We start from the raw sequence: 18,667 nt of genomic DNA, 5'->3' as shown, positions 1-18,667 counted from the left end.
AAAGTCCAGTGTTGCACCTACCTGAGTAGAATAGGGTCCTCTGCATATTGAGTTAGGAATCTTCCTTGGACACATTTGAAAAATTGCTCTCCTTCCAGGTCTTTTATACTCGAGGTGGCCCAGTCAATGCAGGGAATATTAAAATCTCCAGCCTGCACTCCTCTATTATTCCTATAGTTATCTGCAATCTCTCTACACATCTGCTCCTCTGGTATCTGTTGGGTCTACAACAGTCTACAATACAGTCCCAACAAAGTGACCACCCCTTTTCTTCTTTCTAACTTCTAACCATGTGGAATTTTAAATGAATATATGTTTTAAAAATTGGAATTAACAATCCATAAATAAGTATTGATAAAAATCCAAACACAAGAAAGACAACAGTTCACTCTCACGTGGTCTGCAGGACATACCCACAGCAAAGTGTTTACCTCTCAATTACCCTGTGAAATGGGCGAGCCAGCTGCTTAGCTCAAGGGCAGCAAGGGATGGGCAATAAAGGCTGGTCAGCCAGAGACACCCACATCCCATACCTGATTTTTTATAAACTCGATTCAGATTGTTCCACTGGAACCGTGCTGGGACCAGTGTGCTGGCCAATCACATTGGTAGATTTATGGACAGGGCTTTAAACTGACAGAGAGGATGCAGGGACAGGCTTCAGGTGGAAGGAGCTTTCCAAATCCAAAGAGAAAACGTGAAGCATCAGAGCAGCACGGGGAATGTGACCGAAGACAACAGAAAGGAATAGGATGGGACAAAGTTCAACTAAAACTGTAGATCAGCAAATCCATTTGTGACAGGAAATTGTGGGAACGAGGAAATTATGTTTTTTATTAATGGACAAAGTCTCTGCAACAAGGTAGATGGATTTGTGACACAGAGATAAAAGGGATTTAGACACCAGAGAGATGTGGTTACAGGGCGAACAAAAGGTGGAACAGAAATATTCAATGGTTTACAACCTTGCGGAAATTCTGGCAAAATGGGTAACACTAACAATAATGGGTAAAAAAGGCATTACAGAGAAAGCATTTGGTCTCAGATCATGAAGTAAAGTCAATCTGAATGTAAATTCTGGCTACGACTTGCCAAGGACACAAGCAGCAGAACAGTTTTAGACCACCGAACAGCATTCCATGGCTCGTCACTGCAATAAATAGGAATTCATTGGAATTTTTAATGGTGAACATTTAGTGAAACGTCAATATTCACAAAGTCTAGGACAGTCACACTGTCAACAGTGATATTGGAAGAGGAGTTCAGAGAATGTTTTCAGTGTTTCTTAGAATAACACATTGTGCAACTGGCGAGGGACGTAACTGTCTCAGAGAGACTGTTGTGTGATAAAACTTAGTGAATGAGTAATGTCACCTGGAGAGATCATCTGGGAAATTGTGATAAAGTGCAGTTTAAAGAAATATAAAGTTTTAAAGTGAAACACAGAAAGAACAAGCTACAACAAGAAACAAAAATAGCCAATTACATGAGCTTGAGAGGAGAACTGACCAAGGTAAACAGGCTAAACAGACTGAAACATGTGTCTGTAAATGGACAGTGGAAAACATTTGAAGGAACAGTGTAAAACACTCAACAAAAGGACATTCCACTGAAACAGACCAAACCTCAGAAAGAAATTCCCACCCATCCCTCACTCAGGACAAAATGGATCATATTAGATTATCAGGCTGAGAAGATCACCACAAAGTACTTAAAATCCTGAAATGAGAGAGTGTTTTAGGAGTACATTTTGAAGGGATTGTAAAGGGTCTGCTAGTAGGGGGAGAGCAGTGGGAAGGGGAACCATTGTCAGGGTTTATTGACACGATAGGAACAGGGAGAGGTGAAGGTGCTGGAGGTGGTGACAGTGTTACAGAGAGTGGTCAGGACCTGAATAGTGTTACAAAGCCAGTAAGAATTGCTGCAGCTGTGAGGTGTGTCAGAGGGATGGAAGGACATATGTATTTTTATTTAATCTTTCATGGGATGTGGGTGTTACTGCCTGGACAAGCATTCTTTGACCCCATGCTAATTATCCAGAGATTGTTGGGGCCCTGGTGGATATATTTAATACTTTGCTGGACACAGCTGAAGTGCTGAATGACTGGAGGATCGCTAATGTGGTTCCTTTATTCAAGAAGGGCAGCAGGGATAAGCCAGGAAATTACAGAGCAGATAGTCTGACAGCAGGGGGAGGGAAATTATTGGGAACAATTCTGAGGATGAATCAACACTTGCAAAGATAAAGATCAACTCGGTTTAGTCATCACGGATTTGGCAGAGGAAGATACTGTCTGAGGAATTCAGTTCAGTTTTTTTGAAATGGTGCTTAAGTATATTGATGAGGGCTGTGCAGATGATGTGGTTTACATGGACTTGAATAAGTCCTTTGACAAGATGCAAAATGGAAGGCTGGTCCAAAAGGACTGGGTTCCAAGGCAAGTTGGCAAATTGGATGCAGAATTGGTGGACAGCATACTTTCACCAGTGGATGTACCACAAGGAACTGTGCAGGAACCATTGCTGGTTATTCTGTCAAATAGTAACTTTGAAGTGAGAGCAGAAGGTATCATTAGTCGGTTTGCAGATGACATGAAAGGTAAGGGTGTTGTTCACAGTGAGGAGGATGGTCTCCGTCTGTAGTCCGATGTCGATCGGATGATAATCTAAACAGAGTTTAGTTCTGATCGAAGTGAGGTAATATTTTGTGGGAGGTACGATAAGCGAAGTACAGACATAATGAATGGTCAGTCCTTGCGGAGTACTGAGGAATACAGGGACCTTGGTGGACAAGTCCATAGATCCCTGAAGGTGTCAGCACAGGGAGACAGGGTGAGAAAGGCACCTCAACTGGGAGCAGGGGAGGGACCCACATCCTGGTGGGGTGAATTGCTAGAACTGCTTGAGAGGATATAACCTAGTCTGGCAGGGTGTTGGACCTTAAACAGTCGTAAGGCCAGAAAAAAGATTGAGGCTGGTACACAAGTTAAAGAGAGTGATTTCAAAAGACAAGGCAGGCAAGAACATAGCAGAGAATGGGGGAAAACTGGTTATTAAACTGCATGTATTTCAATGCAAGGGGCCTGACAGCTAAGGAAGATGAACTCAGGGCATGGACTGGATCATGGGACTGGGATATTATAGTTATTACAGAAACACAGCTGAGGGAGGGGCAGGACTGGCAACTCATTGTTGCAAGGTAGAGAGACCACAGGAAGCATCGAAGGGGAGGCAAGAGAGGACGTGTGGTGGTGGGTTTTGATTGCATGACTCATCACAGCAGTACTGAGAGAGGATATTCCTGTGGGATCGCCCAGTGAAGCTATGTTAGTCGAACTGAGAAATAAGAATGGGTCATCACTTTGACACGACCGTACTGCTGACGCCTAATAATCAGTGGGAGACTGAGGAACAAATATGAGAAACCGAGGTAGGGGAAGCCCTAAATGAGTTTTTTGCTTCTGTCTTTACGAAAGAAACGAACTTTGTTGTGAAGGAAAATTTGAAGAGCAGGTGTGCATGATGAAATGGACAGAGATAGAGGAAGCTGATGTGCTGAAAATTTTATCAAACATTAAGATTGACAAGTCGCCAGGCCCGGACCAGATTTGTCCTCGGCTGCTTTGGGAAACAAGAAACGCAATTGCGTCGCCAATTGCGAAGATCTTTGCATCCTCGCTCTCCACTGGAGTCGTACCTGAGGAAGGAGAGAGGCAAATGTAATTCCTCTCTTCAAGAAAGGAAATAGGGAAATCTCCGACAATTACAGACCAGTAAGTCTCACGTCTGTCGTCTGCAAGGTGTTAGAAAGGATTCTGAGGGATAGGATTTATGACCATCTGGAAGAGCATGGCTTGATTAAATGTAGTCAACACGGCTTTGGGAGGGGCACGTCATGCCTCACAAACCTTATCGAGTTTTTTGAGGATGTGACTAGAAAGGTTGATGAGGGTCGAGCTGTGGATGTGGTGTATATGGACTTCAGCAAGGCATTTTATAAGGTTCCCCATGGTAGGCTCATTCAGAAGGTCAGGAGGAATGGGATACAGGGAAACTTAGCTGTCTGGATACAGAATTGGCTGGCCAACAGAAGACAGCGAGTGGTAGTAGAAGGAAAATATTCTGCCTGGAAGTTAGTGGTGAGTGGTGTTCCACAGGGCTCTGTCCTTGGGCCTCTACTGTTTATAAGTTTTATTAATGACTTGGATGAGGGAATTGAAGGATGAGTCAGCACGTTTGCACACGACACAAAGTTTGGAGATGTCATTGACAGTATAGAGGGCTGTTATAGACCGCAGCGGGACATTGACAGGATGCAGAGATGGGCTGAGAGGTGGCAGATGCAGTTCAACCTGGATAAATGCGAGGTGATGCATTTTGGAAGGTCGAATTTGAAAGCTGAGTACAGGATTAAGGATAGGATTCTTGGCAGTGTGGAAGAACAGAGGGATCTTGGTGTGCAGGTACATAGATCCCACCCAAGTTATCAGTGTTGTTAAGAAAGCATATGGTGTTTAGACTTTCATTAACAGGGGGATTGAGTGTAAGAGTCGTGAGATCTTGTTGCAGCTCTATAAAACTTTGGTTAGACCGCACTTGGAATACTGCGTCCACTTCTGGTCGCCCTATTATAGGAATGATGTGGATGCTTTGGAGAGGGTTCAGAGGAGGTTTACCAGGATGCTGCCTGAACTGGAGGGCTTATCTTATGAAGGGAGGTTGACTGAGCTCGGACTTTTATCATTGGAGAAAAGGAGGAGAGGGGACCTAATTGAGGTATACAAGATAATGAGAGGCATAGATAGAGTCGATAGCCAGAGACTATATCCCAGGGCAGAAATGACTAACACGAGAGGTCATAGTTTTAAGCTGGTTGGAGGAACGTATAGAGGGGATGTCAGAGGTGGGTTCTTTACACAGAGTTGTGAGAGCATGGAATGCGTTGCAAGCAGCAGTTGTGGAAGCAGGGTCAGTGGGGACATTTAAGAGACTACTGGACATGCATATGGTCACAGAAATTTGAGGGTGCATACATGAGGATCAGTGGTCGGCACAACATCGTGGGCTGAATGGCGTGTTCTGTGCTGCACTGTTCTATGTTCTATGTTCTAAATATGTCGGGAGATCTCAAATACCAATCATAATAATAGGGCTGTTAAAGTAGGGATTTTTGAACTTTCCAAACCTAGACTGGGCGTGCCAGTGTTCAGTGTTTGCAAGGGAGGAATTTGGTAATTGTGTCCCAGAAACTCCCAATCAATGTGTAAATGGCCTGGAAAGAGAAACGGCAAAACCTGATCTCCCCTTGGGAAACAAGATCGGGAAAGGGACTGAGGCGTTAGTGGGAAAGCATTTAGCCAAAGTGACCACAGTTCTATTAGTTTGAAAATAGCTATGGAAAAGTACAGGCCTGGTCCACAAGTTCAAATTATAAAATGGGCCAGATCAATCTTGATAGTCTTAACAAGGAACTTTCAAAAGGTGATTGGGGAGTCTATTTGCAGGGAAAGGGAAGTCTAGCAAGTGAGAATATTTTAAAAGTGAGATAAATTGAGCGATCAGTGCCAGCATGTTCCTGTTTGTGTGCAGCTCAATGCTGACAGCATTCGGGAACACTGGCTGTCTATTGAGGGTCTGGTCAAGGGTCAAGGAAAAGGAGGCATATGTCAGGTATAGCCAGCTGGATCAAGGGAATCCACGAGGATCATAGGGGCTGTAGGAATACACTGTGGGTGGAAATCAGGAATGCAGAAAGGGGACATGAAATAGCCTCGGCAGAGAAGGATAAGGAGAAGCCAAAAGTGGCAAAATAAGGGCCTCAAAGTTTGGGAGAAGATTTGTAGCTCGGGTGCTCGTTGTTGTGGTTCTGTTCGCCGAGCGGGAAATTTTTGTTGCAAACGTTTCGTCTCCTGTCTAGGTGACATCCTCAGTGCTTGGAACCCTCCTGTGAAGCGCTTCTGTGGTGTTTCCTCCAGCATTTATAGTGGCCTGTCCCTGCCACTTCCGGTTGTCAGTTTCAGTTGTCCGCTGTAGTGGCCGGTATATTGGGTTCAGGTGTGCTGCAGTGTGTTGTGGCTCTTTTGAATAGTGTCTTGATGCAACTTCGTTTGTGTGTGTTGGGGTGGTTACTTTCATAGTTCAGGACTTGGTCTGTGTATATACAAGGAGAAAGTGAGGTCTGCAGATGCTGGAGAATCAGAGCTGAAAATGTGTTGCTGGGAAAGCACAGCAGGTCAGATAGCATCCAGGGAACGGAGAATCGACGTTTCGGGCATAAGCCCTTCATCAGGAATGAGGGAAGGGCTTATGCCCGAAACGTCGATTCTCCTGTTCCCTGGATGCTGTCTGACCTGCTGTGCTTTACCAGCAACACATTTTCAGCTCTGTGTATATACAGGAAAGCCACACACACAGACCAAGTCCTGAACTATGAAAGCAACCAACCCAACACACACAAACGAAGTTGCATCAAGACACTATTCAAAAGGGCCACAACACACTGCAGCACACCAGAACTGCAAAAAGAGGAAGAAGAACACCTATACAAGGTATTCACCAAAAACGGATACCCGCACAATTTCATCAACAGATGCCTAAGAGAAAGACATCGGAACGAGGACATGCCGCAACCCAAAGGACTAGCCACACTACCATACATCAGGAGCATTTCAGAACTGACAGCCAGACTACTGCGACCACTAGGACTTATAACAGCACATAAACCAACAGCCACCCTCAGACAACAACTCACCAGAACGAAGGACCCGATACCCAGCATGAGCAAAACCAATGTGGTGTACAAAATCCCATGCAAGGACTGCACAAAACACTATATAGGACAAACAGGAAGACAGCTAACGATCCGCATCCATGAACATCAACTAGCCATGAAACGACACGACCAGCTATCCTTAGTAGCCACACACGCAGACGACAAGCAACATGAATTCGACTGGGACAACACTACCATTATAGGGCAAGCCAAACAAAGAACAGCCAGGGAATTCCTAGAAGCATGGCACTCATCCACAAACTCCATCAACAAACACATCGACCTGGACTCAATATACCGGCCACTGCAGCGGACAGCTGAAACTGACAACTGGAAGCGGCAGGGACAGGCCACTATAAATGCCGGAGGAAATACCACAGAAGCGCTTCAGAGGAAGCTTCCAAGCACTGAGGATGTCACCTAGACAGGGGACGAAACGTTTGCAACAAAAATTTCCAGCTCGGCGAACAGAACCACAACAAAATAAGGGCCCTTAAAGATCAATGAGGCAATTGATGTGTGGATCTGTAGGATATTTGCTAAGACCCTAAACAACTTTTTCACCCCAGAACCTACTGTGGACAAAGACTGGGGAACTCAGGGAACAAGAGTAATATGTTAGACCACAATTGGAGTTCTCTGCGATTCCAGCCTCCCTGCTCTAGGAATGACATTGTGAAACTGGAAAGTGCTCAGAAAAGATTGACAAGATGTTGCCAGGGCTGTTGCTGAATAATCTGGGGTTATTTTCCCTGGAGCATCGGAGACTGAGGGGTGACCTGACAGACGTTTATATAAACATGAGGGGTATGGATAGGGTAAATATTCAAGGTCTTTTCCCAGGGATTAGGTAGTCCAAACCTAGAGGGCATAAGTTTAGGTTTAGAGGGGAAAGATTTAAAAGGGACCGAAGGAACAGTTTTTTCATGATAGAGTGATGCGTGTATGAAATGAACTGAGAGAGAATGTAACAGATACTGATACTATGACAACATTTAAAAGGTATCTGGATGGGAATATGAATTGTAATGGTTTAGTGGTACATGGGCCAAATGCTGGTAAATGAGATGGATTTGTTTAGATCTTCTGGTCAGCATGGACAAGTGGGACCGAAGGGTCTGTTTCCATGCTGTACATCTTTATGACTTGAAAAGAATGCATGTTATAGAAGAGGTGGTGCTGGAAGCTTTATAACACAAAGGTATGGAAAGCCCCAGGACCTGATTAACTGTAAGACAGGCGATGCTGGGGAAGAAATTGTAGAGCCCCAAGCAAAGGTATTTGTACAATTGACAGCCACGTGAGATGGGCTGGAAGTTTGGAGGGTGGAATAGTTGACAGTGAAGGAAGTTTTTAAGATTACAAAGGGATCTTGATGAGTGAATGAGCTGAAAAACTGTAGACGGAATTCAATTTGAATAAATGCAACCTAATAAATTTGGTAAAACAAACAAGGGTAGAGCTTATACAATTAATGTTATGGCCTCGGTTAGTGTTTCAGAGCAGAGCGACCCCTGGGTACATCATTCTTGAAGTTTGCATCACAGGATGGATAAGACAGTGCTTGGCATGTCTGACTATTGCTCAGTCCATTGAGTGTAGGATTTGGGACGTCAGGTTGAGATTGTACCGATATTGGTGAGGCCTCTTCTGCAACACTCTGTCCAGTTCTGGTCGCCCAGTTATAGGGAGGATTTTATTCTGCTGCAGGGGGTTCAGAAGAGATTTACCAGGATGTTGCTGGGTATGGAAGGCTTGAGATCTGAAAAATGGCAGGATAGGTTGAGTCGTTTTTCACAGGAGCCTGGAGATTGAGAGGTGACCTTATAGAAGTTTATAAGATAATGATAGATAGAGTTAACGGTAACTGCATTTTCCCCAGGATGGGGGAGTCTCAAGAGAAGGGGCCACATTTTTAAGGTTAGAGGAGAGAGATCTTTAAAAGAATGACATGAGGGTCAAATTGTAACACAGAGGGAGGTTTGAGTGTGGAATGAAGTTCTTGAGGAAGGGGTGGATGTGGGTACAATTACAACGTTTTTCAGACATTTTGATAAGTACGTGAATAGGAAATGTTTGGAGGGATATGGGCCAGCAACAGGCAGCTGGGATGGGTTTAGTTTGAGATTATGTTTTCTACCAACTGTAGGGTCTGTTTCCATGCTGTACAACTATGACAAGAATATAGTTTTGGTCCATTTTTTGAGAAATGAGTTGATGGAATGCTAGGGAACTAAAGACCAATTAGCCAGATGTCAGTGATGGGTAGGTTGTGGAAGTGATTCTGCCAGGCAGGAGGATTATTCACACACAGTAATGACCATCCTCAGGCAAAGAATTATTTACACACAGCATTGACCACCCTACTGCCACAGGATTATTCACACACGATATTGACCATCCTCAGGCCACAGGATTATTTTCACACATTATTGACCAGCCTCCAGCCACAAGATTATTCACTGAAAGTATTGACCAACCTCAGGCTACAGGAGTATTCATAAACAGTATTAAGCATTCATAGTTCCCAGGATTATTTAAACACGGTATTGACAATCCACAGTCCACAGAATTATTCACACAAGTATTCTCCATCCTCGGGCCGCAGGAGTATACACACACTGTATTCTACATCCTCAGGCCTCAGGATTATTCACACACTGTATTGACCAGCCTACTTCCACAGGATTTTTGAACCTACTGCCTTGTCAGTTTCCTGGTCACAGGATTATTCACACACAGTATTGACCACCCTCAGGCCAAGGGTTATTCACACACAGTATTGACCACCCTCAGGCCAAGGGTTATTCACACACAGTATTGACGATTTACAGGCCACAGGAGTGGCGACACACATTATTGACCACCCTCAGGTACCAGGATTATTCATACACGGTATTGACCATTATCAGGACACGGGATTATTCATATACAGTACTGACTTACCTCACACCACAGGATTTTTCACACACAGTATTGACGATCCTCAGGCCACAGGATTATTTTTACAAGGTACTGACCATCATCAGGCCACAGGATTAATCACATACTGTACTGACCATCCTCACGCAACAGAACTATTCACATAAATTCTTGACCATCATCAGCCCACGGGATTATTCACACACAGCATTGACCATCCTCAGGCCACAAGATTACTCGCACACAGTGTTGAGCATTCATAGTTCACAGGATTATTCACACACCAAATTGACCATCCTCAGGCCACCAGATTTGTCCCACACTTTATTGACCTTCCTCAGGCCAAAGGATTATTTCCACACAGAACTGACCAATCTCAGGCCACGGGATAATTCCCACACAGTTTTGGCCATCCTCAGGCCACAGGATTATTCACAAATAATATTGACCACCCTCACGCCACAGGATTATTCACACACAGTATTCACCATTCACAGTCCACAGCATTATTCACACACAGCATAGACCGTTCACAGACCACAGAATTATTCAAACACAGCATTGAACAACCCCAGTCAACAGGATTAATCACACATAGTTTTGGCCATGCTCAGGCCATAGGATTGCTCACACACAGTATTGACGATTCACAGGCCAGAGGATTATTCGCACATGGTAATGACCATTCACTATCCAAAGGATTATTCACACACAGTATTGACCATCTGCAAGCCACAGGATTATTCTCACACAGTATTGACCAGCCTACGGCCACTGGATTTTTGAACCAACTGCCTTGACAGTTTACAGGCCACAGGAATCTTCATACATGGAACCAACCATTCACTGTCCAAAGGATTATTCACACACTGTATTGACCATTCTCAAGCCACAGGATTAATGAACACACTGTCCTGACCATCCTCAGGCCACAGGATTGTTCACACATGGTATTGATAACCCTCAAGCAATGGTTTATTCACACACAGTATTGACGATTCACAGGCCAGTGGATTATTCACACAGAGTATTAGCCATTTTCAAGTCACAGGGTTGTTCACACACAGTATTGACAATCCTGACGCAACACAATTATTCACACACAATATTGACCATCCGCAAGCCACAGGATTATTCACACATGGTATTGACAATCATCAGGTCACAGGAGTAATCACACATGGTATTGACCATCCTCAGGCAACAGGATTATTCACACGCAATATTGACCATCCTCAAACAAAGACTAATTCACACACAGTATAGACCACCCTAATGCCACAGGAGTATTCACACACGGTATTGACATTCCGCAGGCCACAGGATCATTTACACACATTATTGACCAGCCTCCCGCCACAAGATTATTCACTCAAAGTTTTGACCAACCTCAGGCCACAGGAATATTCATAAACAGTATTGAGCATTCAGGATTATTAAACACAATATTGACAATCCACAGTCCACAGAATTATTCACACAAGTATTCTCCATCCTTGGGCCACAGGATTATTCACACACTGTACTGACCAGCCGACCTCCACAGGATTTTTGAACCCACTGCCTTGTCAGTTTACTGGGCACAGGATTATTCACAAAGTATTGACCACCCTCTGGCCAAGGGTTATTCACACACAGTATTGGCCAGCCTACGGCCCCAGGACTAATGAAGACACAGTCATGACCATCCTCATGCCACAGGATTGTTCACACATAATATTGTAGAACCACGGCCAGAGGATTATTCACACACCATATTGATGCTTCACAGGCCACAGGATTATTCACACACAGTATTGACCATCTTCAGGCCAGAGGATTATTCACACGGTATTGACCATTATCAGGACACATGATTATTCATATACGGTATTGACCATCCTCAGGCCACCGGATCATTTTCACACAGTATTGACTATCATCAGGCCACAGGATTAATCACACACTTTATTGACCATCCTCATGCAATAGAATTATTCTCACACTGTATTAACCACTCTCAGGCCGCAGGATTATTCACACACATTATTGACGATCCTCAGGTCTGGATTACTCACATACAGCAATGACCACCCTCAGGCCACAAGATTATTCCCACACAGAATTCAGCATTCATAGTTCCAGGATTATTTACACACAGTATTTACCACCCTCAGGCCTCAGGATTATTCACACACAGTATTGACCATTCACAGTCCACAGCATTACTCACACACAGCACAGACCGTTCACAGGCCACAGGAATATTCACACACAGTATGGACCATTCACAGTCCACAGCATTACTCACACACAGCACAGACAGTTCACAGGCCACAGGAATATTCACACACAGTATGGACCATTCACAGTCCACAGCATTACTCACACACAGCACAGACAGTTCACAGGCCACACGATTATTCACACACAATATTGACGATTCACAGGCCAGTGGATTATTCACACATGGTATTGACCATTCACTGTCCAAAGTTTTATTCACACACAGTATTGACTATCCTCAAGCCACAGGATTATTCGCACACAATATTGACCATCCTCAGGCAACAGGAGTACTCACACACAGTATTGACCAGCTTCAGGCCAGGGGTTATTCAAAAACAGTATTTACTACTCTTAGGTCACAGCATTATTCACACACGCTATTGACCATCCTCAAGCCACAGGATTATTTTCACATGGTATTGACCATCATCAGGCCACAGGATTATTTTCACACATTATTGACCAGCCTCCAGCCACAAGATTATTCACTGAAAGTATTGACCAACCTCAGGCCACAGGAGTGTTCATAAACAGTATTGAGCATTCATAGTTCCCAGGATTATTTAAACACAGTATTGACAATCCATAGTCCACAGGATTATTCACACAAGTATTCTCCATCCTCAGGCCACAGGATTATTCACATGCAGTACTCTACATCGTCAGGCCTCAGGATTACTCACACACTGTATTGACCAGCCTACGGCCACAGAATGTTTGAACCCTCTTATCAGTTTACAGGTCACATGATTATTCACACAAGGTATTGACCATCCTCAGGCCACAGAATTATTCAAGCACAGTACTGACCATCCACAGGCCAAGGGTTATTCACACATAGTATTGACCATCCTCAGACCGAGGAATTATTCACACACTGTATTGACAATCGTCAAGCAACAGGATTATTCACACAGAGTATTGACCAACCTCAGGCCACAGGATTATGCACAAACGATACTAAACATTCTCAGGCCACATGATTATTCACACACTGTACTGACCAGCCTACGGCCCCACGATTAATGAACAAACTGTCCTGACCATTCTCAGGCCACAGGATTGTTCACACACAAAATTGACTACCCTCAGGCCAAGGGTTATTCACACACAGTATTGAAGATTCACAGGCCACAGGATTAGTGACACACGTTATTGACCATCCACAGGCAAAAGGATTATTCACACACTGTACTGACCAGCCTCAGGCCACAGGATCATTCACAAACGATATTGGCCATCCGCAAGCCACAGGATTATTTTCACATAGTATTGACAATCATCAGGCCACATGTTTATTCACATAGTGTATTGACCATCCTCAGGCCACAGGATTGTTCACACATGGTATTGACCATTCACTGTCCAAAGGATTATTCTCACAAAGTATTGACCATCCTCAGGCAACAGGAGCAGTGCACACAGTATTGATCAACTCAGGCCACATGATTATTCACACACAGTATTGACCATTCACAGCCCACAGCATTATTCACACACAATATTGAACAACCTCAGGCAACAAGATTAATCACACATGGAACTGACCATTCACTGTCCAAAGGATTATTCGCACACTGTATTGACCATCCTCACGCAACAGAACGATTCACACAAAGTAATGACCATCCTCAGGCCACAGAATTTTTCACATCCAGTATTGACCAACCTCAGGCCGCAGGATTATTCTCACACAGCATTCAACAACCTCAGGCAACAGGAGTAAACACACATGGAACTGACCATTCACTGTCCAAAGGGTTATTCACACACTGTATTGACCATCCTACGGTAACAGGATTAATGAAAACACTGTCCTGACGATCCTTATGTCACAGGATTGTTCACACATAGTAGTGCAGATCCTCAGGGCACAGGATTATTCACACAGTATTGACGATCACATTCCAGAGCAGTATTCACACACAGTATTGATGATTCACAGGCCAAGAGTTATTCACACACAGTATTGACGGTACACAGGCCAAAGGATTATGCACACATGGCATTGACCATTCACTGCCCAAAGCATTATTCACACACAGTATTGACCACCCTCAAGCCCCAGGATGTTTTGCACACAGTATTGATGATCCTCAGGCCACAGGATTATTTTCACACCGTATTAACCATCATCAGGCCACAGGATTAATCACACACTGCATTGACCATTCTCACGCTACAGAATTATTCACACAAAATAATGACCATCCTCACGCTACAGAATTATTCTGACATAGTATTGACCATCCTCAGTCAATAGGATTATTCACACACCGTACTGACCATCTTCCTGCCACCGGATTTGTCACACACAGTATTGGCCATCCTCACGCAACAGGATGAATCACACATGGTATTGATCATCCTCAGGCCACAGGATTATTCACACGCAGCTCTGACCCCACCCCCCCCCCACCTTAGGCCACAGGATAAATGAAGACACCTTCTTGATCATTTACAGGTCACAGATTTATTCACACACAGTTTTGACCACCCTCAGGCAGCAGGATTATGCACAGATAGTACTCACTACCCTCAGGCCACAGGATTGTTCACACACAGTAATGACCATCCTTAGTCCAAGAGTTATTCACTCACAGTATTCAGTGCACAGGATAGTTCACACACTGTATTGACCAATCTCAGGCCATAAGATTATTCCCACACAGTAGTGACCATTCTCAGGCCATAAGATTATTCCCACACAGTAGTGACCATTCTCAGGCCACAGGATTATTCCCACACAGTACTGACCATTCTCAGGCCACAGGATTATTCCCACACAGTAGTGACCATTCTCAGGCCACAGGATTATTCACACACAATATTGACCATCCTCAAACTGCAGGACTATTCACACACAGTAATGACAATCCTCAGGCCATAGGATTATTCGCACACAGTAGTGACCATTCTCAGGCAACAGGATTATTCCCACCCAGCATTGACCATTCTCAGGCCAACAGGATTATTCACACACAGTATGGACCGTCCTCAGGCGACAGGATTATTCACACAAAGTATTGACAATCCTCAGGCCACAGGATTATTCACTCACTGTATTGAACATCCTCAGGTAGCAGGATATTTAACACACACAGTATTGACTATCCTTCGGCACAACGGTTATTCCCACACAGTATTGACTAACATATGGCTACAGTATTAGTGAACACACTGTCTTGATCATTTGCACATCACAGGTTTACTTCCACGCAGTATTAACGAGTCTCAGGCCACAGCAATATTCAGACGCAGTATTGACCATTCACAGGGCACAGGATTATTCACACACAGCATTGACTAGCACATGGGCACAGGATTAAGGAACACTCTGTCTTCAATATTTGCAGGTCACAGGATTATTCCAACATAGTATTGACAATCCTCAGGCCACATCATTATTCACACATGTATTGACCAGCCTACAGCCACAGGATTAATGAACACACTGTCTTGATCGTTTACAGGTCACAGAAATATTCCCACACAGTATTGACCATCCTCAGGTCACAGGATTATTCCCACACAGCATTGACCATTCTCAGGCCAACAGGATTATTCCCATACATTATTGACCATTCGAAAGCCACAGGATTATTCACATATAGTATGGACCGTCCTCAGTCAACAGGATTATTCACACAAAGTATTGGCAATCCTCAGGCCACTAGATTATTCACACACTGTATTGAACATTCTCAGTTCACAGGATTATTCGCACACAGTATTGACCACCACACGGCCACAGAATTAATGAACACACTGTCTTGGTCATTTACAGGATTAATGATTACTCGGTCTTCAACATTTGCAGGTCACAGGATTTTTCCCACATAGTATTGACAATTCTCAGACCACATCATTATTCACACACAATATTGACCAGCCTACGGCCACAGGATTAATGAACACACTGTCTTGACCATTTACAGGTCTCAGGATTATTTCCACACAGTATTGACAATCCTCAGGCCATAGATTTTTCACACACGATATTGACAATCCTCAGGCCACAGGATTATTCACACATTGTATTGATCATCCTCAGACCACAGGACGATTTACGCACAGTATTGACAGTATACAGGCCGCAGGATTACTCACACACAGGATTGAACATTCACAGGCCACAAGATTACTTGCAGAGCGTTTCAGAGAACACCTCTGGGACACCCGGACCAACCAACCCAACCACCCTGTGGCTCAACAGTTCAACTCCCCCTCCCGCTCCACCAAGGATATGCAGGTCTTTGGACTCCTCCATCACCAGACCACAACAACACGACGGTTGGAGGAAGAGCGCCTCATCTTTCGCCTAGGAACCCTCCAACCACAAGGGATGAACTCGGATTTCACTAGTTTCCTCATTTCCCCTTCCCCCACCTTGTCTCAGTCAAATCCATCGAATCCAGCACCGCCTTCCTAACCTGCAATCTTCTTCCAGACCTCTCCGCCCCCACCCCAGTCTGACCTATCACCCTCACCTTGACCTCTTTCCCCCTATCAAATTTCCGACGCCCCTCCCCCAAGTCCCTCCTCCCTACCTTTTATCTTAGCCTGCTGGACAAACTTTCCTCATTCCTGAAGAAGGGCTTATGCCCGAAACGTCGATTCTCCTGTTCCCTGGATGCTGCCTGACCTGCTGCGCTTTTCCAGCAATACATTTTCAGCTCTGATCGCCAGCATCTGCAGTCCTCACTTTCTCCACAGGATTACTCAGACAATGTATTCACAGCCCTCAGGCCACAGGATTATTCGCACACAGTATTGAACATTCTCAGGCCACTTGATTTTTCACACACAGTACTGACCATCCTCAGGACACACTAGTATTCACACACAATATTCAATCTTCCCAGCCCACAGCATTATTCACACACAGTATTGATTGGAACACGGCCACAGGATTAATGAACACAGTGTCTTAACCATTTACATGGTCACAGAATTACTTTCACACAATATTGACTATCTTCAAGCCACAGGATTGTTCACATACAGTATTGAACATCCTGAGACCACAGGAGTATTCACACATAGTATTGAACATCCTCAGGGCACAGGAGTATTCACACATAGTATTGACCAGCATACGGCCACAGGATTAATGAACACACTGTCTTGACCATTTACAGGTCACAGAAATATTCGCACCCAGTATTGACCATCCTCAAGCCACAGGATTATTCACACTCAGTATTGAACATCCTCAGACCACAGGATTATTCTCACACAGCATTGACCATTCTCAGGCCACAGGATTATTCACACACAGTATGGCTGTCCTCAGGCAACATAATTTTTCACACAATGTATGGACCATTCTCAGGCCACAGGATTATTCACTCGCTGTATTGAACATCCTCGGATAGCAAGACATTTAACACACACTGTATTGACTATCCTTCCGCCCAACGGTTATTCCCACACAGTATTGACCATTCTCAGGCCGCAGGATTATTCACACACAGTATTGACCATTATCAGTCCACAGGATTACTCACACACAGTATTGACCATTCTCAGTCCACAGGATTATTCACACACAGCATTGACTAACACACGGCCACGGGATTAATGAACACTCGGTCTTCAACTTTTGCAGGTCACAGGATTGTTCCAACATAGAATTGACAATCCTCAAGCTACATGATTATTCACACACAGTATTGACCAGCCGACGGCCACAGGATTAATGAACACACTGTCGTGATCATTTACAGGTCACATGATTATTCCCACACAGTATTGAACATCCTCAAGGAACAGGAATCTTTACACAAAGTATTCACCATCCTCAGGCCATGGATTATTCACACACAGTATTGACAATCCTCAAGCCACTGGATTTTTCCTACACAGTATTGACCATCCTCAGGCCACAGGATTATTCACATACAGTATTGACCATCCACAGGCAACAGGATTATTCTCACACTGTATTGACCATTCTCAGGCCACAGGATTATTCACACACAGTATTGACCATCCGCTGGCCACAGTATTATTTGCAAACAATATTTACATTGCACAGGACACAGATTATTAACACATAATATTGACCATCCACAGCCCACAGGAATATTATCACACAGCATTGACCATCCACAGGCCCACATTATTCTCACACAGTATTGCCCACCCTTAGGCAAAGGGCTATTGACACACAGTATTGACAATTCACGGGCCACAGGAATATTCAAACACAGTATTGACCATCCTTAGGCCACAGGATTATTCACACAGTGTATTGACCACTCATAGTCCAAAAGGATTATTCACACATAGAATTGACTATCCTTAGGCCAGGGTTATTCACACACAGTATTTACGAATCACGGGCCATAAGATTATTCACAGACGTTATTGACTGCCCTCAGGCCACAGGATTATTCCCACACAGTATTGACCATTCCCAGGCCACAGGATTATTCACACTCAGTATTGACCATCCTCGGGTAGCAAAATTATTCACACACATTATTGTCCAGCCTCAGGCCACAGGATTAATTACACACTGTATTGACAGTACAGAGGCCACAGGAGTATTCACACACAGTATTGATCATTCTCAGCCCACAGGATTATTCACGCACAGTATTGACGAACATACGGCCACAGGATTAATAAACACATTGCCTTGACCATTCAGTCTGGGAGATGATGGTTTGGTGGTGGGGGGTGGGGTCATGGTCAAGG

This window comes from Chiloscyllium plagiosum, unplaced genomic scaffold, assembly GCF_037043375.1.
Source record: "Chiloscyllium plagiosum isolate Xiang-an unplaced genomic scaffold, Cpla_swu_hap1 HiC_scaffold_38, whole genome shotgun sequence".
NCBI lineage: Eukaryota > Metazoa > Chordata > Chondrichthyes > Orectolobiformes > Hemiscylliidae > Chiloscyllium > Chiloscyllium plagiosum.
Note: the sequence above shows the minus strand (reverse complement) of the source record.